The sequence below is a fragment of the Cryptomeria japonica genome, chromosome 11, assembly GCF_030272615.1.
Source record: "Cryptomeria japonica chromosome 11, Sugi_1.0, whole genome shotgun sequence".
NCBI classification, from domain to species: Eukaryota; Viridiplantae; Streptophyta; class Pinopsida; order Cupressales; family Cupressaceae; genus Cryptomeria; species Cryptomeria japonica.
In genome coordinates this window covers 642,584,715-642,608,964 of record NC_081415.1, presented here as the reverse complement: position 1 = coordinate 642,608,964, position 24,250 = coordinate 642,584,715, and positions in this window count along the sequence as shown.

Genomic DNA, 24,250 nt, shown 5'->3' with positions numbered 1-24,250 from the left:
AGTATCGAATTTATGTTCTCTACTGATAGCAGGGTAGCCTCCCCAAGAATCCTTCCAAAATAATGCTTTCTCTCCATTCCCTAGATTCCAAGTAAGCTTACTAGATATGATTTCCTTGCAGTTCATCATGAGATTCCAAATCTTTGATCCCTTAGGGGGGGAAGAGATTCTAAAGGTGCTGATTGGATCGGAATTTTGGAGGTATTTGTTATAAAGTAATTTTTCCCACTTTAAATGGGCGTTATTATACATTCTCCATACCAGCTTTGCCCCTAGAGCTTTACTTTGGAGAATTATGTCTTTTAATCCCAACCCCCCTTTTTCTTTTGGTTTACAGATTTTATCCCATGCTACCAGGGGAATTCTGAATTTTTCATTAGCTCCTTGCCAAAAGAAGGTCCTTAGATGTTTGTTCAGTTCCTTCTTTTTTGATATAGGTAGGTCAATACAGTAGACTTGGTATATGGGCATGGTAGATAAAACTGATTTTATCATAATTGCCTTGCCCGCTGAGGACAACCATCTTCCCTTCCATGTATCTATTCTTTTTATAATTTTTGTTAGAGTTTGGTCCCATAAATTTGAGGATCTACATCCCTTATCCAACGGTATACCTAGGTATTTGCAGGGTAGGTTGCCTCTGTTAAATTTGAGGATGTTGCTTATTTTATTTGCTAGTTTTTCTTATGTGTTGAAAAAGAATATATTTGATTTCAGGGTATTGATTTCTTGGCCAGAAGCCATTGAGTAGGTGTCAAGAGTTTACTTGATAGACTTGGCTTCTAGCATATCACTATGTCCAAAGAGCATAGTATCATCTACAAATTGTTGGTGCGTGGTGACTTCAAGTCCACTAGTAATTTTGATGCCCTGGATAGATGACTGCTCCCTGACCTTATTAAACAATCTTCCAAGGGATTCAACCATTAGAATGAAGAGAAAGGGAGATATAGGGTCCCCTTGCCTGAGCCCTCTAGAGATAGCAAAAAAACCCATAGGAGATCCATTTACAAGAATTGACATTCTGGGTGTGGAATGCATTCATAAATAAGGTTGATCCATTGTTTTGCAAAGCCAAAGGCTTTAAGGCATTTGCATAAGAAGTGCCAATCTACCTTGTCGTAGGCTTTTTTGATGTCTAACTTAATTAGCATACTTGATTCTTTATTAGTCTGTACTGAGTGAATTGCTTCTTGGGCAATGATGATACCATCATAGATTGAGCGACCTGGCACAAACCCAGTCTGTTCCTCACTGATCAGCCGGGGAAGAAACTTATATAATCTGTTTGCAATTATTTTTGTTAGTAGTTTGTATAATGTGTTACATAGGGCTATTGGTCTAAAGTCTTCAAAGCACTCGACTTTGTCTTTTTTTGGTATTAGGGCTTTAAATGTATTGGTTAGCTCCTTTAGTATTTTACCAGAGTTTCTTATTCCTTGTAATGCGTCAGTGATCTCATCACCAATGAAGTTCCAACATTGCTGGTAGAAGGAAGCTGGGAAACCATCAGGTCCGGGGGCTTTGTTCGGGTTCATCTGGAAAAGTGCTCTCTCAATCTCTTCCTTAGTGAATTTTGCATTTAGAAACCGATTCTGCTCTTTGTTGATTAGCTTTGGGATAGAATTGAGGACCTCGTTCCTAGAGGCTAATCTTGATCCATCCAGGTTGTTAAAGATGATGCTAAAGTAATCAATTGCTTCTTTGGCAATGACCTCTGGATTGTTGCTCAGATTACCAGATTGAGTCTTAATATTGTTGATTTTATTTATTATTCTTTTCTTCTTGGTACTATTGTGGAAGAATTTGGTATTCCTATCCTCTGATTCTAGCCAGAATTCCCTTGACTTTTGTTTCTAGAAAATTTCTTCTCTGGCCAAAATTTCTTCATACTCTATTAATAGGGATCTTTCTTTAAGGTAGAGGTAATTGTCCATGCCCTTCCTAATAACCTCTTCGTTTATTTCCTTTAAAGCTACTTCTATTTCAATTTTTTTGCTGAAGATATTTCCGAAATTGTTCTTATTCCACGCTATTAAATTTTGTTTTATTATTTTTAATTTGGCAACTGCTTGGAAGGATTTGGAACCTGTTGCTTCGACTTCCTTCCACCATTTTTCTATTAACTTTAAGATATTCTCATCTCTTAGCCACATTATCTCAAATCTAAATGGGCTTCGGGTAGACGAGATGACTTCTAGGATGTTGAGCTGGACTGGGAAGTGGTCTCATCCAGATAATGGCAGGATATTTGCTTCAAAGGAGTTCAGAATGTTGGCCAAATTTCCCCATAAGAAAAATCTGTCCAATTTTTCTGCAATATTGCAGAATCCTTTTCTCCTATTATTCCAAGTAAAGGAGTTCATTTCAGTTTTGACTTCCATTAGATTACTATTTATTATCCATTATCTAAAATCTTTGGTGGCTTGGGAGAATTTTTTCATACCCCCCCATTTTTCTAGAGGATCTGCTATGGCATTGAAATCCCCTCCTATAATACAAAACTGATCCACCATTGAAGTAAGGAATTGCTCGATTTCAGCCCAAGTTTTCTTTTTGTCCTTGTTCTGAATGGGCCCATAAAAATTTATTAGGAGGAATTTTAAATTGCTCTTGTTACTATTAACCCTACCACACAACCAGTTGGGAGACTTATGTATTGACTCATAGGAGACTGCCCTAGGGTCCCAGATTACTGCTAATCCTCCAGACGCCCCCATGGTTGGGATCCCCACTACTTCTCTTATCCCTAATTTTTTGTTTAATGCTTAAATACTCCTTATTTAGTTTTGTTTCTTGCAATAAAATTAATTCTGGGCTAAATTTTGTTATGCGGCGTTTTATGATTCGCCGCTTATTAGGGGCATTCAGGCCCCTAACATTCCACGTGAAGAGCCTCATTTCTGCTTGGGAAGGATCTTACCCTTCTCTGCATAAAAAAGATTTGTTAATTTAGTTTGGCCTTTTTCCTTTCTTGCCAGATTGAGTAACTTCGATAGGGGTTTCCTACCCCTTCTTTTAATTTCTTTGGTGCAATCAGGGGAACAAATATCTTCTATGGTTTTGGCTAATCCAAGGTTGCCTTTTCTAGTTCCTTTTCTGATTCCATGATCCCCATAAACTTTTGAATTGCATCCAACATAATATCTTTCTTCAAGAGCCCTAGCATAAGAAGCCTTTTTTGATATGCTGGTTCCTCATCATCAACAATTTCATCTATGAAAGTATCCATCAGATCGTTAACTATTTCATTGCCCACATAATCTAAGATGATCCTATTTTCTACTTCAATTCTCTTAAAATGTTCCTCCTCAGTTTCCTTGGTTTCTATATTTAGGGGGTCACTAAGTTGTGATATTGGGCAGGCTTTATCGCTCAAAACATAAGGCAGGTAGTCCATGCCATCTGCCTTGCCGATAACCCCTCCATTAAATGCCATGTCTGATTTCTCTGGGAGAACCTTGCTTGCACCAATCCATGAGGGTAAGCTCTTCGATGAGAGGGACAAGGGGATCTATATCCATAAGTGAGGGTGTCTCAAATATGCCACCATCATTGCAGGCAATTTCCCCTTCCTCTAATTCCTGAATCAGGGTTTCCTTATCCTTCCTATCTATTGTATTCCTACTCAGGTCTGATTTATCTGTGGTAGCCTTCATCAAAGTATTAATGGTGAAGCCTCCTCCTTCAGGATTGAGAGTTAGGACAATCTTATCCTTAGGGGGTAAAGCTGGACTTCTATTTCTCGGTTTAGGGTTGGGTAGAGTAAGATCTGGAAGGATAACTTCTTTTGAGACCACTCTGCCTTTAAATAATTCTGGTTTAATCCAATACAAAGAATGATTTGTTATAATTTTAATAGGCTCAATGTTAACAGTTTTGATTGGCAATTTGACCATCATCCTGATGGTTGCAGAATATCTGAAATTTTCTTCTAATCCTTCAAAACCCCCAAGTGAGTCACCTATTCTGACAAGGTGATGATTGTGAATAAGCTCTACTGGGAGGTTAGGTAGTTCTACCCACCTTGGGACAGAATGATCTTCGCAAATCTTAGGGGAAAAATTTGGTTGCCATTTAAAAAAGGAGAAACAGTAACCTTGAAAGAAACGAGGTTGAAAATTTAGTAATTTATCCCTTAATACTAATGATTTGCAATGAATAAACATGTAATTGTCTTCTAGGGTTGTGATACTTACTTACCCTTTGGTTGTGGAGATCAACCACTGGATAATATCCTGGGTGGAGGCGTCGAAGCCGCACCATTTGCCAAAGAGACCTCGTCTTTTGTAATCCTCCCAGATATTGTTTGTGTACTAGTTACTTATGATAATTGTGTTCTGACCAGAGCTGATATGGGAATTGACTTGCTTCTCGCTATTATGATTTTGAGACTTGTTTACTGAGTTAAAATCCCGAGGAAGGGCTATTGATGGATTTGGTAAAGACTCCCCCTCTAGCCTTTTTTTCCCAAGTTTAACCCTATTTGCACCCGTGGCAATATAATTTGCAATAAATCAAGTTGGTTCTTGTGGTGGCCACCATTTGTCCTTCCTTGTGGTTTTCCAGTGCTGATCTAGGGTTCCTTTGTTTCCCCGACCAATCAGTATCTACTGCCGCAGATGCAGAGATATCCTTGTTATTTGTAAATTTAGATTTATTTTGGCTGATTGGGGGGTCACTTGGAACCCTAGGCGCATCCTTGCAAATTTGATTCTGTGTTAACGGGATCAAATTTACTCCTGTAGCGCAGGATTGCATAGATGAAAGGGCTTCAAATCTATTCGCTGAACCCACCTTGTTTTTGTGGGCATTCTGAGAAAATGAATTAGCATGCCTTGGGGATATCCTCTTTGACCTCTAGATATTTTTAGGTCGAACGATGGTTTTCGCAGCTGGATGTGATTTCTTGATCGCAAGATACTGTTTACCAATTGTCGTGGTTTGGGCAAAATTTTGCAGAGCCATAATCTTTCACCGCATCTAAATTTTTAGCTCATTTCACGAATACAACCAACACTTGACGTTTAATTAATTAAGTATTATTATTGATTATTAATTAAGTTTAATTTAATTAGATAACTTAAGCGTAATTTAATTTATTTAATTAAATGTAACTAATTTTTTTTAATTAAATTAAATTAAATTTATGTAATAAATTAATTTTTTAGATGAATTTATTTAATTAATTTGAATTTAATTTTTTTAACAAAGTTTAATTTAATTTGTTTAATAAAGTTTAATTTAATTTTTTTAATAAAGTTTAATTTAATTTGTTTAATAAAGTTTAATTTAATTTGTTTAATAAAGTTTAATTTAATTTTTTAATTAAGTTTAATTTAATTTAAGCTATTAAGTATAATTTAACAAAGTTTAGTTAATTTAATAAACTTTAATTAGGTTAATTTAATAAACTTTAATTAAATTAATGAAGTTCGACCTAATTAGTTTAGTTTAATCTAAATTCAAAATTAATTTAATATTTTAATTCGTCAAGTTCGATTTCATTTATTTAGTTTTATTTATTAAGTTTAATGAAACAATTTTAGTTTCATTTAATTAAATTAATTTAATATAATTGATTTAATTTAATTTAATTTAATTAAGTAAATTAATTAAAATATAGTTTGGTTTAATTAATTTAGTTGATGGTTATTTAATTAATATATTCAATCTTCACATGTTTCAAAAGCATTTATGGCCTATATTTCGTTTCTCTATGATAATAAGTTTAATTTAATTGAAGTATAATTAATTAAGTTTAAATTATTTAATTAATTTTATTTCATTTAATTAGCTTTAATATTTTATTTATTGAATTATGTGTGAGTTAATTTATTGCAAGTAAATGATTTAATATTATTTATTTATCAAACATCTGTATAAATAAAATTGTATTTAATCTTTAATTTAGTAAATAATTTTAATTTTATTTATTTAATTAAGTTTAATTTTAATTAATTTGATCAAGTTTAATTTAATTTATTTAATTAATTTTATTTCATTTAATTAGCTTTAATATTTTATTTATTGAATTATGTGTGAGTTAATTTATTTCAAGTAAATGATTTAATTTTATTTATTTATCAAACATCTGTATAAATAAAATTGTATTTAATCTTTAATTTAGTAAATAATTTTAATTTAATTTCTTTAATTAAGTTTAATTTTAATTAATCTGATCAAGTTTAATTTTAATTAATTTGATCAAGTTTAATTTAATTTATTTAATCAATTTTTAATTTAATTAAAGTCATTATGTTTAATTTAATTTATTTAATTAAGTTTAATTTGATTTAAGTAATTAAGTTTAATTGAAGTTAAGTAATTAAGTTTTTAAAAAAAAAATTTAAGTAATTAAATTAAATTTAATGTAAGTAATTAAGTTTAATTTAATTAAAAAACTTTCGTTCAATTGAATTTTTTAAAGTTTTCTTTATTTTATTTTTTTGATTGGTAATCGCTTTTGACTGGAGCTACGAACCAGTGGGGGACACAATGGGGGACTCCCTCCCCATGGAATTACATGATGAGGTATTAACACCTCCTTGATGATTTGTATGCCTCTTTTTCATAAATTTGTTATGCCACACCTATCTCTCCTTATCACTCCATACACGTTATGTCTCCATACTTGACTTCTCTCCTTATCTCTCCAACATGGGCACCTTATTGCTCCTTAATTTGGTGGGGGGCATCTTGAATCATCGACATTCAGACCTGATGAGGTGTCACAATGGGGTAACACAGATCATAGGAACAAAACAATATGACCACCGCAGGAGGAATGAGCACGAACCAACAAGTCTCTCATGTTTGACCAGACCTTTAGCAACATCAGCCTCTGCATCAGAAGAGCATGAACACTCTTCCACAATGAACAGTCAACAAGTACCTGCACGGGCCATCGAAAAAAAAACACAACGAGCATATTGAAGGGTCTGAGGATTCGAACTAGAGACCTCCATATCAACACGGAGTTGCAACAACCGTTACACTATGGGGTCAACCCAAATTTTTTTTTTTTTTTTGATCGGTAATAGTTTTTGTATTATATTAATGCAAAATTTAAAAACATACATAGATACCATATCCCATAAATCATTTACATGCTGTAAACAGAAACCCCCATACTACCCACAACCATACAGCCAATTCTAAAACCATGCAACCTATGCATGCCAAAAAATGAACCAGTCCAATGCTTCTCCTGCCAACCAAATATTACATAAAAATAGTTTTAAAGCTACTAGTAACAGTGATTTAGTAAAGCATATAAAAAACAATGGCCAGATGGCCACTCACTCGCTGTCGCTCTGGTTCTCCTTCTCCCCATCCTCCTTGTTAGTCGGAGCTTTACTCCTTACCACTTCACGTTTCATCTTTGGGATGCAATCCAGACATCCAAAGTCGGGGTCACCTTCCAAGCTCGCCAGCAATTGAACAAATAGACCTTCCTCAAACCTGTCTCTCAGCTCCCTACCGACCTCCATCCGTGCAACCACCTTTAAAACCTTCAAGACTTCATCCACCCTAATTAGTTTTACACATAACTTCATATCTTCCCATCCAATGCGAGCACGATCACGACATTGATCCTTTATGTCATCCTCCGACACATGGATAAAAGACAACAACTCCTCCTAGTCATCTCCCTCCTTGATGCGGATGCCTACTCGGGTCACAACCCACTCAAGAAGTGAGTTGAGGTTGATCAAGTACTCCCCATCAATCAATTTGGTCAATGTGAGTCTAATTTTCTCCACCTCTGGCTCAAACTCTCATGCCCATGCCAGAATCAAGGAGTACACCTCCATATTCATTCGATAGCGATAATGGATATACACCACCTCTTTTGCAAGCATGAGGCAAGCCGCACTCCACAGTTTCTTCACCTTGTAACAGAAGAGTCCCTGCATCCTCTTCTCCGTCACTTTACCCAAGAATGGCACCAACTTATTATCTGTGTGCAGGGTGAAGTTTGCTTCCTTGGTCACTTGCAAAATGAAATTGCTCCAGCTTCTGCAATGACAATGTCATAAAAGCCACAAAATATTGCATCAATTAAAAAACACACAGCCCCTAGCTCGCAAACCAAAAGGAAATAAATTCCTCCATTGTCATTTGGGGTGAGTAATAAATGCAGGAGTGATGGTATAAAAGCCATGAGATTGCACAAAAGATTTGCTGCCATCCGCCACCCTCTCTAAAACGTGCGACCTGCCAAGGATAACTACCACTGTCAAAGCAATCGCCAACTTGCATGGTGTACTTGCCAAAAATTTCCATTGCTTACATATTGTAGGTTGCGAATTCCTAAGACTGCATTTAAGACCACCTCCACAGTCTTCCATCTCCTTTCCACCACTTGGCCATATAACTATCCATATCACAACCAATATTAGAGAGTAAATCTGCCACTGGGTTTGCTCCTCGCTTGACATGGGAGACACGAAATTCCACAAATGATTTGAGTTTCTCTTGGATTATAGATACCCAATGGTTTAATTTCCAGCATGGAGTGTTACCTTTAGCAATTGCGTTAATGACTACTTGAGAGTCTCCTTCCAAATACAACCATTAGACTTTCATATTTAAAGCCAACTCAGTTGCCAGAAGCGCTGCCTGAGCCTCCGCTTCATTATTTGTACCATCCTGCAAGCGTCGTGCTCCTTTGAAGAGGATAGATTCGTTATCATCCCTCGCCACTACCCCAACACCTGAGATTCCCGGATTTCCTCTAGAAGCACCATCGAAATTGACCTTTATCCACTCTTTACTAGGTGGTTTCCCATATGACACCTCCTATATCTGACAAAGGAGCAACCCCCAAAGACCCATTAATGGGTTGGCAGTACACTAGAGACCAGTTCACTTGAATGTCTCTGTCTTTATTTGTGAAGGGGTGTTTTGCCAAATTATGATTCCTAGCCGCCACAGATACAACTTCAGCTATTGCTCTTTCTACCCTTGCACACAAGCTCCCCACTGATTCCTTTTTTTCTTGAAAAATTCTCCTATTTCTCTCCTTCCCAATCTCCCATACAACAAGGGAGGGGGATACTAGCCAGAGGATAGAGAAAATGGACTTACGACAAGGTAGTCTCTAGCTTGAAAAAAGGTCAAAAATTGAGTTGGGTAGCGGGACAACCCAACCCAGCTTACCCAGAAGGAAACTCCATACCTTCTGTGCCTCCTCACATTGTAGTAGCAAATGATCCAAAGTTTCTTCTGCCTTCTTGCACATTATGCATCTAAAAGGACCCATGAAGCCCAATCTACACAATCTTTCCCCTGTCAGGATTCATTTTTTCAAAACCAACCAAGAAAAGGCTCCTACTTTCGGGAGAATAGGAGAGCTCCATATCAGTTTAGTTGGCTAGTTCGTCCTTCCTTCCAGATTTTCTAAAATACTATAACCAATCTTGACCGAGTATTGCCCTTATTTTGAACCACACCATCTAAGAGTATCTTTCTTGTTAGATAAGGGTGGCGTGTACTCCTGCATGATGGTCTTCAATATAACTTTGTGGTTTGATGTCAGAGGAAGGTTATCCACCTTCTTCCACTCCCAACGGTCTACCCCATTTATCCTACTTTTCGTAAGGAAATCCCCTACCTTCAATCTCCACTGTGCTTCTGTGACCTATTTGATTTCCTCAAAACCTTGTCTCTCAAAGAGGGGTGGTCTCCCCTCCTAGGAGTCCGTCTAGAAATTGGCTGTTGTCCCTTTACCTAATTCCCAAGTGAGATGCTGAGTAATAACATGTCTACAGGAGAAAAGGAAGTTCTAGATAGCAAAGCCTTTAGGAAGGACACTAATGGTAAAAATACGTTCTCTGCTCATTTGATCAAGATACTTGTGTTTTAAAATTTGTACCCACTTTTGATTTGGGTGAGAGTAAATTTGCCATAACAATTTTGCCCCCATTGCCTCATTAAGCAAAGTCCAGTTCCGTAAACCTGCACCCCCTGCCTGTTTGGACTGACAAACTTTATCCCACACAACTAAGGGGATTTTGTTATTTAGGTTTAATTTTTATTGTTGTTAGTTGTTTAAGTTTAATTTATTTTAGTTTGATTAAATTAAATTTAATTTGAATGAATTAATTAAGTTTAATTGAATGAAATTTAATTTAATTTAATTAATTTAATTTCACATAATTAATTATTTTAATCTAATTTAATTTAAGTAAGTTAATTTAATTAACTTTAAATCAATTAATTAATTAATTTAAAAGAAGTGTATTGATTAATTCAACTAAGTTTAATTCAATTAAATTTAATTAACTAATTAAGTTTAATTCAATTAAATTTAATTAACTAATTAAGTTTAATTGAATTCATTTAATTTAATTTAATTTAATTTAATTTTAGTAATGAAGTTTAATTTAATTTAAGTAATTAAGATTAATTTACTTTTTTAAAATTAATTTTAATCTAATTGAAGTAATTACATTGAATTTAATTTATTTAATTAACTTTAACTTAATTTAAGTATTTAAGTGTAATTTAATTTAAGTATTTAAGTGTAAATTTAATTTAACTAATTATAGTTTAATTTAATTTATTTAATTAAGTTTAATTTAATTAATTAAATTAAGTTTAATTTAATTTATTAAATGAAGAGTATTGATTAATTAAATATTTTGGATTTTTTAATTGTGTTTTGTAATTATATTGTTGAATTAATTGATTTGGAATGAATTTAAGTAAATTATTTAATTAATTAAATTTGATTTGATACACATAAGTACTTGTTTGTATTTAATTTAAGTTGTTAAAATATAAGCAGTTGTTTATATAGTAATTATTATTTAATTATAATTGTTTATATAGCAATTATTATTTAATTATTTATAATGGATTAGATTACAATTATTAAAGTATATAGTTTAATTAATTAAAGTTGATTTAATTTAAGCTGTTTAAATATATTTTAAAATTAATTTCATTTCATTTATTAAAAGTTAATAAACTATTTTGTAACTAATTTAATTTAACTAGCCTAGATATCTTAATACATCTATCTAAAATATGCCGAGAGATATCAGTCTCGAGGCACCTATTTTAAATTGTTGTTGAGAATAGTTAGGCGCCTCGAGACTGATATCTCTTGGCATATTTTAGATAGATGTATTAAGATATCTAGGCTAGTAGCATCTGCAACGCGACATGTAAAGTATTAATCCTTCAGTGACATACTCATTTATTGGAGATGCTCCAATTCCTGGCCAATCAATTAGTGATCCAGGATCTACATTAGGATTATTTACCCATGCATGAATTAGTTCCATTTCTCTTCGAGCATTTGGAGGTTTAGAGGCCATTGATGTAGTGTGATTAATAATGTTTTCTTCATCCATCTCTAATATTGGACCCGCAAATACATATTCATTTGTGTCTGAATCAAACTCCATATGAACAGAATTCAATTGATAAAAAATGTTCTCATCTGAATTACATGTAAGGTCATTAAGTGCATTTTCATCAATTTGAACATCTCTATAGAACTTATCATGTTTTATTTTATATTTAAGTGCTCTATATACCCTCTCTTTATTAACTGTAAAATTATAATTTGTTCCACGCTGATCTTTTTTTTGAACAATGATGATTGGCAAATCTTTTATCTGATGTGGTAAAATTTTAGCTATTTCTCTCACTTCTTGTGGAAAACTTATGGTATGTCCTTTATATTTGTATTGACCCCCAGTTGCATGTGTTACTTGAAGAATTGGGTTGACACGTGCTATCAACATTTCTTCTATTTGTGTTAAATTTGCAAGTTCTAATGGTTGTGGACTAGGATCCATATTGTTTGATGCTGAAAATCGATGTTCATTTTTCTCTTGTCGACATCGATTGCAAATAGGGCCCTCAAGTACCCGCACAACCTTCATTGCAGGATAACTCTCTTGACAAATGTAGCACATACTTGGTGTAGAAAGTTGATCGAGTCCATGTCGAAATATCATTTGTAAAGTCTTCAAATCAATCTCAATATTTCCATCATTATTAACTACTCCTTGATCTCTTCTATTTTGTGTTCTTTGCAATTGTCTTTGTCTTCTTAGAGGAGTTGTTAATTCTTGTTGTGAACTATTATTTTCCATATGATTTTGAAAATCAACATTCATTACATTTTGAACTCTATCATTTGGTGTTTGTAGCACACGATCAATTGTCAAAGAATTCATCCCTTCAGAACTAACCTCAACTGCTTCACGATTACGCACTTGTATTTGTTGTCTTTCCATCTCATTCAATTGATCAGAATGCATAGCTCTTTGTATTCTTCTTCTTAATATATATCCATCATCTTGAGATGTTTGTGCACGATGTTTCATCATTTTATCTGCATGTTGTCTCATTTCCTCTTCAATCTCTATCACTGTAATTTCTGCCCTACGTTTAGCACTTCTTTGTCTATCATTTTGGTTTCGATGATTCCTTTCTTCTTGTCTTTGTAGATCAATCATTTGTTCACATCGTTGACTCATATAATTTCGAGCATATTCTCTCTTTTTTTCTCTTTGTTGCTCTTCAGTTGAATGAATTCTTACTTCCTCTCTTTCTGCATTAGCCATTTGTTCACGTCGTTGTCTCATATAATTTTGAGCATATTCTCTTCGATGCTCTTTTCGTTTCTCTTCATTTTCAAAACTTGTCCTTGGACGATGAGGCATCCTACAAATTTCCTTATAAATTATTACATATTTAAAAATATCCTTATTAATAATTTATACTACCTATTTTAAATATGTTCATATCAAGTTAATATCAATTTAATTAAAATAAAAAAAAATAAAAAATAATATAATTAAATATAAAAATAAAAAAGAATATAATATAAATAAAATATATTTAAAAACTAAAAAAAATATTAACTTAATTATATAATTTAGGTTCATATCAACTTAATTATATACAAAATATATGAGAAATATTAACTTAATCATATTATTTAATTATATAAATTAATTTAAAATCAACTTAATATATAAACTACTATAAATAATATAGAATTAAAAAATATTTACTTTTACTAAAAAGATAATAAAAGATATCATTATTCATTGTATATATAATACCCATTTTACATTATAGGTAAAATAAAGTGAAAATGACTTACTTTTTTTTAGAGTATTTATTTGCACCACCTTGCACTATATTCTGGGTAAATTTATTCGCACTATTTGCACTATTCGCAGTTGTTGGTAAATTTATTTGAAGTATTCGCACTATTCGCACTCGCTGGTGATAATTCTTTTTTGTATTTATTCAAAGTAATATGTTTTTAATTCTACACATTCATCGGTATTTATATTAGTTTGAAACGTTATAATTATTTAGTTGTCGGTTCAAAAAGATATAATATTTATTAAATATTACTTGTCGGCTTTCAATTTATAAAAGTTAACAATTTTTTTTTAACACGGTCACGCCATCCCACTCCACCCCGTGCTGCCACTGTAGGTTACGCCTCTCGGCGTAATTAACCCTCATTGAATTGTAGTCACAATTTGAACCTAATGGAGTATATTTAATTATGGTTAAACCTAAAGTATTTTCATTTCATTTATTTAAAAGTTATTAAAGTATTTTGCATTTAATTTAATTTAATCAAATTTAAGTTAGTAGAGTATATTGTGTACTTAATATAATTTCATTTAATTTATTACAGTATAATACTGTTTAATTACTTTAATTATTTTAATTCAAATTGATTCAACTATAAAATCATATTGTTTAATTACTTTAATTAATTTAATTTCAAATAATTTAAATATTGTTGATATTATGGTTAGGGTTAGGGTCTAAATTATGGTTAGCATTACAATTAGGACTAAGTTTCGCCTTAGAGTTTAGGATTATGGTTAAGATTATGGCTAGGGTTAGAGTTTATATTATGATTAGGTATAGGGTTAAGTGTTATGGTTATAATTATTATTATTATAGTTAGGTTTAGAGTTAGGGTTATGTTTAGTGTCTAGATTTACATCATAGTTATGATTAGGTTAAGGATTATGGTTAAGGTTAGGGGTTAGGATCATGACTATGGTTAAGGTCTACATCATGTTTAGGTTTAGGGTCTACATCATGTTTAGGGTTAGGGTTAGTGTTAGGATTATAATTATGCTTAGGGTTTTCATCATGGTTATGGCTAGGGTAAGGGTTAGTTTAGGATTAAATTGAATTTGGTTAAATGTTCAATCAAGTTTTTAAGTTAGGTTATGATTACATTTGAGGGTTCAATTTGTTTTGATTTTAGTAGTTTATTAAATTATTAAAGTTTATTATTATGAAACTATATTATTAAATTATTTTAATATTATAGGTTTAATTTTTAATATTTTTATTTGAATTAATTTAATTTAATATTATTTTAGTTTATTATTAATTGAATTTTATTTATTTATTATTAAAGTGTTAAAGTTTATTATTTTAAAAGTTTTCTATTTGAACATGTTATAAATCATATTATTAAAGTATATTATAAAAGTATACTATTATATTATATTATTCAATATAAATATTATCTTTTTTCATTATATTACAAGATTATTACATTGAACTTTAGAAGGAAAATGTTGATTTAAATGAAATATTTCATAATTTATAATTCCTAAAGAATACAAAATAAGTCATACAACGAATTTATTGAAATTAAAGAAAAATAAAATAATTCATAATTGCTAATCTTAATTTGAAGAAGAATACTCATATATTGAAATTGAAGAAAAATATTCATATAAATGCAATAATTCTAAATTACTAATTAAATTTTGAAAATAATTGAGTACCTTTATTTTACAAGAGACTTTGATAATTCCACCCAATGTGCACAATGCAATCAAATAGTTAAATAATACAAAAAAAAAATAAAAATAAAAATAAATTGATAAAAAAACTTTATAATATGAAAGACATTAAACTTATTATTAATTTTCAAATTAAATATTTTAAAAACAATAATGAAGAAAAAATTCAAAGAAGATACCTTGCCGAGAGAGAAGTCCTCAAAAAGCTATGAATATTTGAATATGTGAACCTAAAAAAATAAGATTACTGAAATTTAATATCAATTAAATTATTTAACAATTCATAACTTTTAAGTTTTCAATTTTTTTATTAAAACAGAAAAACACTATTTAGCGTAGATTAATTATTCAGTATTTCTTTAAAAACTCGTTAATTTTGTCCACATTGCAAACATGAAAGGTAGTCTTGGAATTAGATCTACAGTATGCTTCACATCATGGTATTTTCATGGGTAGTGTAGCAGTTATATATCACCATTTCTTAATAGATGACAAACTTTTTGATGGGAAAGGTTATTTTTTGAACATGCATTGACTGTGCAGTACATTTTCAAAATTATTTAGAGCTTCAACATCTGTTTTACCTTTAAAAATAGATAATATCCCAATTAACTCTTTACTATTTATTATCTTTGGCCACCAAAATATGTGTTTGTTCGGGATTGAAGATGTAGCTGACCGAAATACGATGCACCATCAATATTACACAAAGCTCATTTTATTGTTCTATCGTAAGATGATCAAAGTGCCAGATCTTTTTGGATTATCTTTCCATTTGCATTTAAAAGGGTTTAAGAAAATTTCAAAAAAATGATTTTTGTTAGATACCATAGTTGGATGTGCTCTGTTAGAGATGCATGCAAACGGTGCAAGCAAACAGTCACTAATACATTTGGCTTCAAATTCTGACGAAGGTTTCCAACGGACAAGGCATATTGTGATCAAATTTGATTATTTTTACAAAAATGCCCGAGTTCGTCGGAATTCCGACAGAAAATGTTTGAGATTGAAAATATTATCTCATATGCGTGATCAACCAAATACTTCAAATGCTAAACTCATTTACCGTACTAACAATGGGCCCTCCCATGTCTTACCGCTTTTGCATTTCCTAGAAAAAAATTGGAAAAATAGTTTTATTCGAATATGGTAATACACACACTTGAAGAAACATGATTTACCCATGATAGATTCTATATTCATTGTCATGGAGCTCTATTTGGGCTAATGATGGCTTTTGTCAAGTGGGTAAAACTCCAAATTATGGTTAAATTTTAATAAAGTTTTGTTGTAAGGCTTTATGAAATAACTTAGTCTTAGTGTGGTTTAATAGCAATAACACTATTTAACAACTGCATACAATTTTCGAGTCTTTCAGATCATTTAATAAAATAAAAAATATTATGGAACCAAAATCAAAGTTTTTGGAAGAAGTTGGTTCTGTAGCTTTAGCAATAGACATATAATTTCTACCGTCTATATCTCTCTTATTGCAGCTTGACATATTGGTAGCAAGGGTCACTATCTTTTCAATGAATAAAATCTATTTTTTTGGGATTAAGACCATTTTTTTTATTTAATAAAATGGTAAAAACTTTATTGAAAATCAGAATAAAGAATTACAAAAGAGAACCAGAGTCTTAAAGACCCAGAAGGGAACCACAAGCCCAACACAGGATCAACCAGCTTCGTAACTATCCAAATCTTCAACAAATATCTTATGCAAGTCTTGACAATAATCCGGGGAGAGTTGCTCCCAACCTTCAACTTTCCAATCATCATCATGTTCCGAGGCCCACTTAGCCAAACAATCAGCTGCTCTATTCCATTCACAAGGAATGTGGATGAAAGACACCTTCTCCATCATATAACTAATTTAAGAATCTGGTGAATGATCCCTGCCAATTGCCAATGAATCCCACTCACCTTCTGCTCAATCAACAAGTTAACAATATTTTGCGAATCCGATTCACAGATAACCTTCCACCACCCCAACTCTAAGGCACTCTCCACGAAATAGAAAATTCCTAATCCCTCTATAAAGTTATTAGACTGCCACCCTTTATGCACCGATAAGAAGAAAACCACCTCCCCCCTACTATCCCTACCAACACCGCCAATCCCAACAGGGCCTGGATTACCCCTAGAGGAGCCATCGATGTTAATCTTGATGGACTCATCCTGAGGGGGCATCCACCTTCCCACCCTTTGAACCTTCTTCATAGCACATCTACCTCTCCTGACACAAGCCGAGGTAGGAGACATCTCATGCAGACCCAACCTACTCACAATATCAGCCTCGCCTCTATCCAGAGGAAAATTCACCTCACATTTAGCTTCCACCGTCTCCCGTATCATACCAATGATTCTATTCCACACTTGCTGAACTAACAATCTGACCTCCCTAAAGATCCTCCTATTCCTCTTTAGCCAAATCTGCCACAATATGAAAATGGGCCCAATATGCTAGACAGTTTGGAGAAAAGAGGACAAAATAGGAGGCCCGCCCAAACTGCTCCAAAACTCCACCAAGGAATTCGCGTGAACACAAGGATGCTTCCACACCCCCCACCAGTAATGCCAAATTAGCAGCGAGAAAGGGCATCTAAAGAACATGTGTGAGGAATCCTCCTCCCCATTAGCACACAAAACACAGATGGAAGGCCCAAGAAATCCCCGCTTGCGAATATTGTCCCAAGTAAGACAATTATTAAAATCCAAATTCCAAGCGAAACAGTTACACTTCGGCCAAGAAAAATTATTCCTCACATGTTTCCACCAAAGTACCTCCCTCCCCTCCAATCTTCGGGACAACAGCTCCTGGTACCCACTAGCCACTATAAATACGCCCTTAGAATTTGGGGACCAAGCAAGTCTATCCCTACCCTTAAGGGAGCTACAATGTCTACTCACTAAAATGCCATACAACTCCACACACTCTTCATCCATACCAACAATCGACCATTCATTAGGAGCCTTCCACCGCTCCAACTCCAATCACCCACACCTGTAAACAACATTAAAGTCACTCACCCTAGACCACCCTGCCTCCAGGAACCTCTGGTAAAGATTCCCAAGGTTGGGAAACTGATCAAGGATGGGGGGGTATCCATCCCAAGAGTCGAACCAGAAAAGCACCTCTTCCCCCTCTTACATATCCAAAAAAGTCCTTCCTTTATAAGAGAATCCCCTTTCTTGAGAGTACTCCAAATCGATGAGCCTTTTCCCTCAAGCGGATATCTTGGGATTTCCTCCTTCGGGATCCTCTGCATATATTTGTAGGCTAAAATCCTAGCCCAACCTCAATCCCATTCAACACACCACCTCCAGTACAATTTAGCTGCCAAAGCCTCCCCAAATAAAATAAACTGCCTTAAGCCAAGCCCACCTGACTGCTTCGGGATACACACCAAATCCCAATTGACAAGACACCATTTATAGGAGGAAAGGTTGCCTGCCCATAATAATTGCCTTGCTAGAGAATCCAATCTCTTCAAGAACCACTTAGGGGCCACTTGGAGCATACACCGATAAATCAGAAGAGCCCGACCCACCGTCTGGATCAGTTGAACCTTCCCAGCGAAGGATAACCATCTGTGTGTCCAATGTTCGACCTTCATGCGAAATTTGTCCAAGATACCCTGCCACGAATCCCTGGGAGGATTACTAGCAGAGATAGGAATACCCAAGTAAGTCAAGGGAAGAGAACCAACCTGGAATCTCAGGATATGAGCAATCCTCCTCTGAATAGTTCTAGGTGTGTTGAAGAAGAGAATGGAAGATTTATCCTCATTAATCAACTGGCCTGAAGCGATAAGATAAACATCCAAAACTTTACACAGATTCGTAGCTTCTCTGTTATGAGCTAATCCCATCAGGGTCATGTCATCAACAAATTGCAAATGGGATTGAGGATGCAGGTCATTAGCCCAACTCCAACCTTGAATAATACCCAGACCCACATTATGCTTAATCAACCTCCCTAGATCCTCAGCTAGAAGAATGAATAAGTACGGGGAGAGGGGGTCCCCCTGGCGAAGACCCCTAGATGCACCAAACAACTCAGTATGATCTCCATTAATCAACACAGAGAAGGAGGTAGACGTAACACAACTCATTGCCCATTGGATCCATTCATCAGCAAAGCTAAAGGCCCTAAGGATCTTCTGGAGAAAGGACCAACAAACTCTATCATAAGCTTAGCCATATCCAGCTTAATAAACATAGCTTTTTCCTTGGAAGCCGCCATAGAATGAATGGTCTCAGTAGAAATGACTACACCATCCAAGATTTGGTGACCTTCCATGAACCCACTCTGCTCCTCTGGAATGACATCCCCAAGCCAATTCTTCAACCTCTCCACTATCAACTTAGAAATGATCTTATAGATCACATTACAGAGAGAGATAGGGCAGAACTGGCCTAACCGGTCAGCTCCATCACACTTGGGGATTAGTGCAATGAAAGTCGCATTCAAAGCACGAAGCATCTGCTTATTCCTTTGGGACTCTTGGACCACCTCCAACAAGTCCAATTTGATAATATCCCAGAAATCTTGAAAGAACTCAACCGAAAACCCATCTGGTCTAGGGGCTTTTCCTTTCCTCATGTGAAAAACAATCCTCTCAAGTTCTTCCAACAAAATATGACCCATAAGCTGCTCATTCATCTCCCTAGTAAATAGAGAAGGAATACAAGCAAGAACCTGATTCTCCTCTTCCAAATCCCCCAGAGTATCCTCGCTAAAGAGGGACCAAAAATACTGTAAAGACTCCCTAGAGATATCCTGCAAGGATAAACACTTCTCACCTCTATCATTGACCAAAACAGGAATGGAATTGCCATGTCTTCTTGCTTTCACTGAATTGAAGAAGAATGTAGTATTCTTGTCCCCCGCTTGGAGCCAATCAATACGAGCTCTCTGTTTCCAGTAGATTTCCTCCCTAAGCTCCCATTCCTCTAAAGCCTTGATTTCCCTATCTTCCTCCCTAAGAAAGGCTTTAGACAAACCATGCTCTCTTATTTTCCTGGTAATGCCATTCAACACTAGTTGAGCAGCTTTCTTAGCATGAAAAATATTCCTGAAACACTGGCGGTTCCACTATTTAAGCTGAAACTTAAAAAATTGCAGCTGCTTGGCAAAAGTGTACATAGCAGTGCCAAAGTCTGGCCTCCCTTTCCTCCACCACTCCACAAAATGATCTTGCAAAGAAAGATCCCGTAACTAGATAAGCTGGAATTTGAATGAAGGAGTGCGAGCGACCCAAGCAGAAGAAGATGCCAACTTTATGGGCTGGTGGTCCGACCCTCTCCAATCTAGAATCTCAAAACATGTGGACCACCCCCCACTGACCCAAAAACTAGAAACCAGAAAGTGATCCAACCTCTCCGCAATCCAATACTCCCCTACCCTCCTATTGTTCCAAGTGAACAAACCATTACCAGGCTTAATGTCAACAAGATGCAATGAAGATATACTATCTCAGAGAAGGAAAGGAGAAGATTCCAAATGCATAACACCACCCTTCTTCTCACACAACTCTAAGATGGAATTGAAATCTCCCGCCATAATCCAAGGATGAAAAGGGAACAACCCTCGCATAAAAGAAATACGAGACTATAAATTTTGCTTACCCTGAAGGTCAGTGGGGGCATAAATGTTAGTAAACAAGATATATTCCATAGTCTCAAGACTAGAGGCAACCTCGGTTAAAGAAGATCTGGAAGCGACCCACCAAATAGGATGAATCCTCAAGGGGTTCCAAAGATAGGCCACCCCTCCAGAGGAGCCAACTGCCCCAATACACTGACAATCGCCTCTCCCCCAAATCTTCAGCACCACACCCATCATAGTTTCTGTATAAAGTTTAGTTTCCTGCAAGAAAAGGACATCAGGTGAATGACTCCTTATCAACTCCTGAACAAATTTTTGTCTAGGGCCATTGTTCAAGCCCCTCACATTCCATTATAGCACAATCATTTCGGGAGATTGGAAAAATGAGAATCCAAAGTCTTTACTGACCATGACTCAACCAAATTCTCCCCCATCAATTTGATCTTATCCAAATCCTTCTTTCTACCAACCTTCGAATTCTTCTCCGTTGCTCCTTTCTTAATGTCTTTCCGATGAAGAACCAGGTGTAAGGAGATCTTATTACTTTTGATCCCAACAGGTTCCAATTTTTGAGCTGCAAGAGAACCCTCCCCCCTAGCCAACTTCACTTCTGCACTAGAAATGGGTCCCAACTGAGCCACTACTGGCTGATCCATCTCCATTTGCTAACTCCCAACCACTTGCAGAGCCTTGGTAGAGTCCCAGATCACACTATCAGGAACCAACCCTGATGCACCTTGATCCAAAGGAATTAACCCCGGGTTCACCTCCTGTTGGCTAAGGTCATCCAAGGCTTCAAATCTGTTAAAGGTATCCTCCTCCTGTCTCTTTTGCAAGGACCTCTTTTGTCCCTAATTCCTATTCTTTGTCTTAACTGAGACAAAACCATCAGTACCCACTACCTCGTCCGACATGGTAGGTTTTCCTTTATCAGCCCCATCTAGGTTACGAGTCGGTTGTTGAGGTTGGCACACCACCAGTTTATACCTAGGACACTTGTGCTACAAATGACCATACTCATGACATAGATGACACCGAAATGGTAAAGTTTGATAATCCAACTGTTGAACCCAAGAATAAGAGCCTGCACACATATCTATAACATCTAGCAAAGGCTTACTAAGATCAATTTCAACATAGATACGAGCGAAAGTCATTACCTTTCTTCCCAAGGTTTGCATTGAAGATCCAACTGGATTCCCAAGCAATGAAGTGAGCATCCGCAACACATCCTCCCGACAACATTCCACTAGAAAGCGCAGTAATTAAACCCACACTGGGACCCTATTCGGGAGCTCTTCCGAAGGGATAAACCCCACATGCCAAGGTTTGATGAACAACCCTACCTGGTTGTAAAAATATGGGCCTCCTTCAAAAACCCTATTGCGATCCTCCATGCAGTTGAATGTAACCATGAAGTAGTTGTTTGCCAGCAACATAATCTCCATTTCCCCTTCCGGTGCCCAAGTCCTCTGCGCCCAGTTTTCCAAAAATTGTAGAGAAACCCTCATCCCCCAAAACTTGCAATATAGTGAGTGTTTTGAAAAGTATTCAACATCTTCAACTATCATCTCCGGAGGAATAATCAACTCGGCCTCTCACTTCATCTCTCCAGACAACAATTAATCTTCGTAATCCGAGAGCCACCAACACTACCAAACTTCGAATCTGAGACAAAAATATTATTATAAAAAGTCTTGACACTTTGGGATGGAGATTTTGAACCCACTACAACACGAAAATCCATGACGGGAGGTGCCTTCGAGGTCTCTCCACCAGTACTAGACATTGTACCTCACAAAAAACCCACACCCGAAAGGGAAATAAGCAAGGTATCTACACACCCCTGCAAGGAAACAGAAACCCACCCCTCTCGAGCACCACCGAATGGTAGATCAGATCACAACCCCCCTGCCCCACTGGCTATCCACGAGCCCACAAGGAACCTCAAGCCCCTACCGCGCGCAGTACAGACCCCCCTCTCGTAGGCCACCGCTCCTCCACCAACACCCGCCACCCCTAAAGAAACTCCTCCCCTCCCTGCACTAACATCCACCGCCCTCCCCCGACACACCAGTAGGAAACGACCACCCACCTGCTAAGGCTTCGATGTCCTAGCTCGAAACCCTGCAAACTTCTTCGCGCACAACGCCATCTTGTCTAAAATCAAATTGAAAGCAAATGAAAGATTAAGACCATTGAAAACAAAGTAAAAATGGAAATACCAGAGCTACAACAAAGATAATTGTGAAAAAATAAAGGCAAAATGGAAATTCAAAATGAAAATGCCAATGAAGTTCAAGCATTAATTATTGCAAAAGCCAGTCATTAACATCAACACAACATAAAAAAAACTCACCTAAAATCTGGGAGCATAATAAATTATGAATGCATTTATGAGAAGGAGCACCTACGAATGTAGAAGAATTCGTTGCCAAAGGAAGGCACCTCCATTTGTAAAAGAAGGACATCCGTATGTAAAAGAAGTACCTGCAATTTTAGCAAACAATATTAAGAGTTTTTAAAACACATGTCATTTAATTATAATTAAATATCAAAGAATAAAAATTATTTTACAAATATTACAACTGACATGGTAAACTAAAATAAACATTGAAGAGATTTAAATCATATAAAGAGAAATGAACACATCAAGAGTAGAGAACATAGGAAGGGCTGAGTCCAGTCTAAAGCGGTAAAAAATCATCATTGTAAAAGTAGGGAAATCCTTGACTTGATATGTTTCAAAAGTTGTAGTATATTTCAGAACTTTTTACCGAGTAGTTGGAAAATCCAAATGAAAAGAGTTGCATTAACAATTGCATGTTAATAAGGTGGAGAAAGATTTAAAATAACAAAGGCGTTTGCAAATATTTTTATCTAACATACAATTAAACGTTTCTTTTGTTTTACTGAAAAGATAATTAAATTGTAGAATCTTTATCACAATCAAATAACTGCCTAAACTTTCAACTCACTTCTTTGTGTACTCTTTGCTTCAGAACAACTCCCAGTAGAGTACGAATGCTTTGCTTGTTAACAAAATAAAAGCTCAAATATTTGTGGTTAAAGAGAAAATGGAGATGGAGATTCCAATTTATAGAAATGGTGGGAGATAGATCAATGGTCTAATTTGAATTCATCCCAAAACATATCAATGGCTCAAAATGAATGAGATGAATGGAGGCTAAAAAAAGATGAAGTGGTAAAAAGGTGGTGGAAGAGAAGAGTGGACAAGTGGCTAGAGAGCGGAAGGGTGGTGGAAGAGAAGAGGGGACAAGTGGCTGGAGAGTGGAAGGAATTAAATAAATTTAATTATTTGATTCTATGTGTGAGGAAAAAGAATAAGTAAATTGTAATTTTATGTATTTTTTAAAGAGGTGAATAATTAAACTAGTCTATATATATTTAATTTAATAATATATATATAATTCGCTGAAAGATATCTTTCTCCAAGCACCTATTCAACTTTAATGTGAAAGAATATAAGAACTTAAAGAATATCTATTCTTAAATTTGATATATTATTAAATTAAATATATAAATTAGTTTTATTACAATAGAAAGATTGATTAAATTAAACATAATACAAAACCTAAATTAAAATGGAATTTACACTTGCTGCTGTGAAGGACAAACATGTTTATAACATCTACTATTAAATATCAGCAATGCTACCAAGATTCTTAATCCAGGTTGGTTATGCTTTTAAATTTGTTTACAAGAATATCACTGTTTAAGATCAATTTATTCCGTCTGTTCATGGTGCCTCTACTTTCTCATGATCTAGTTTATTTATAACTATAAAATG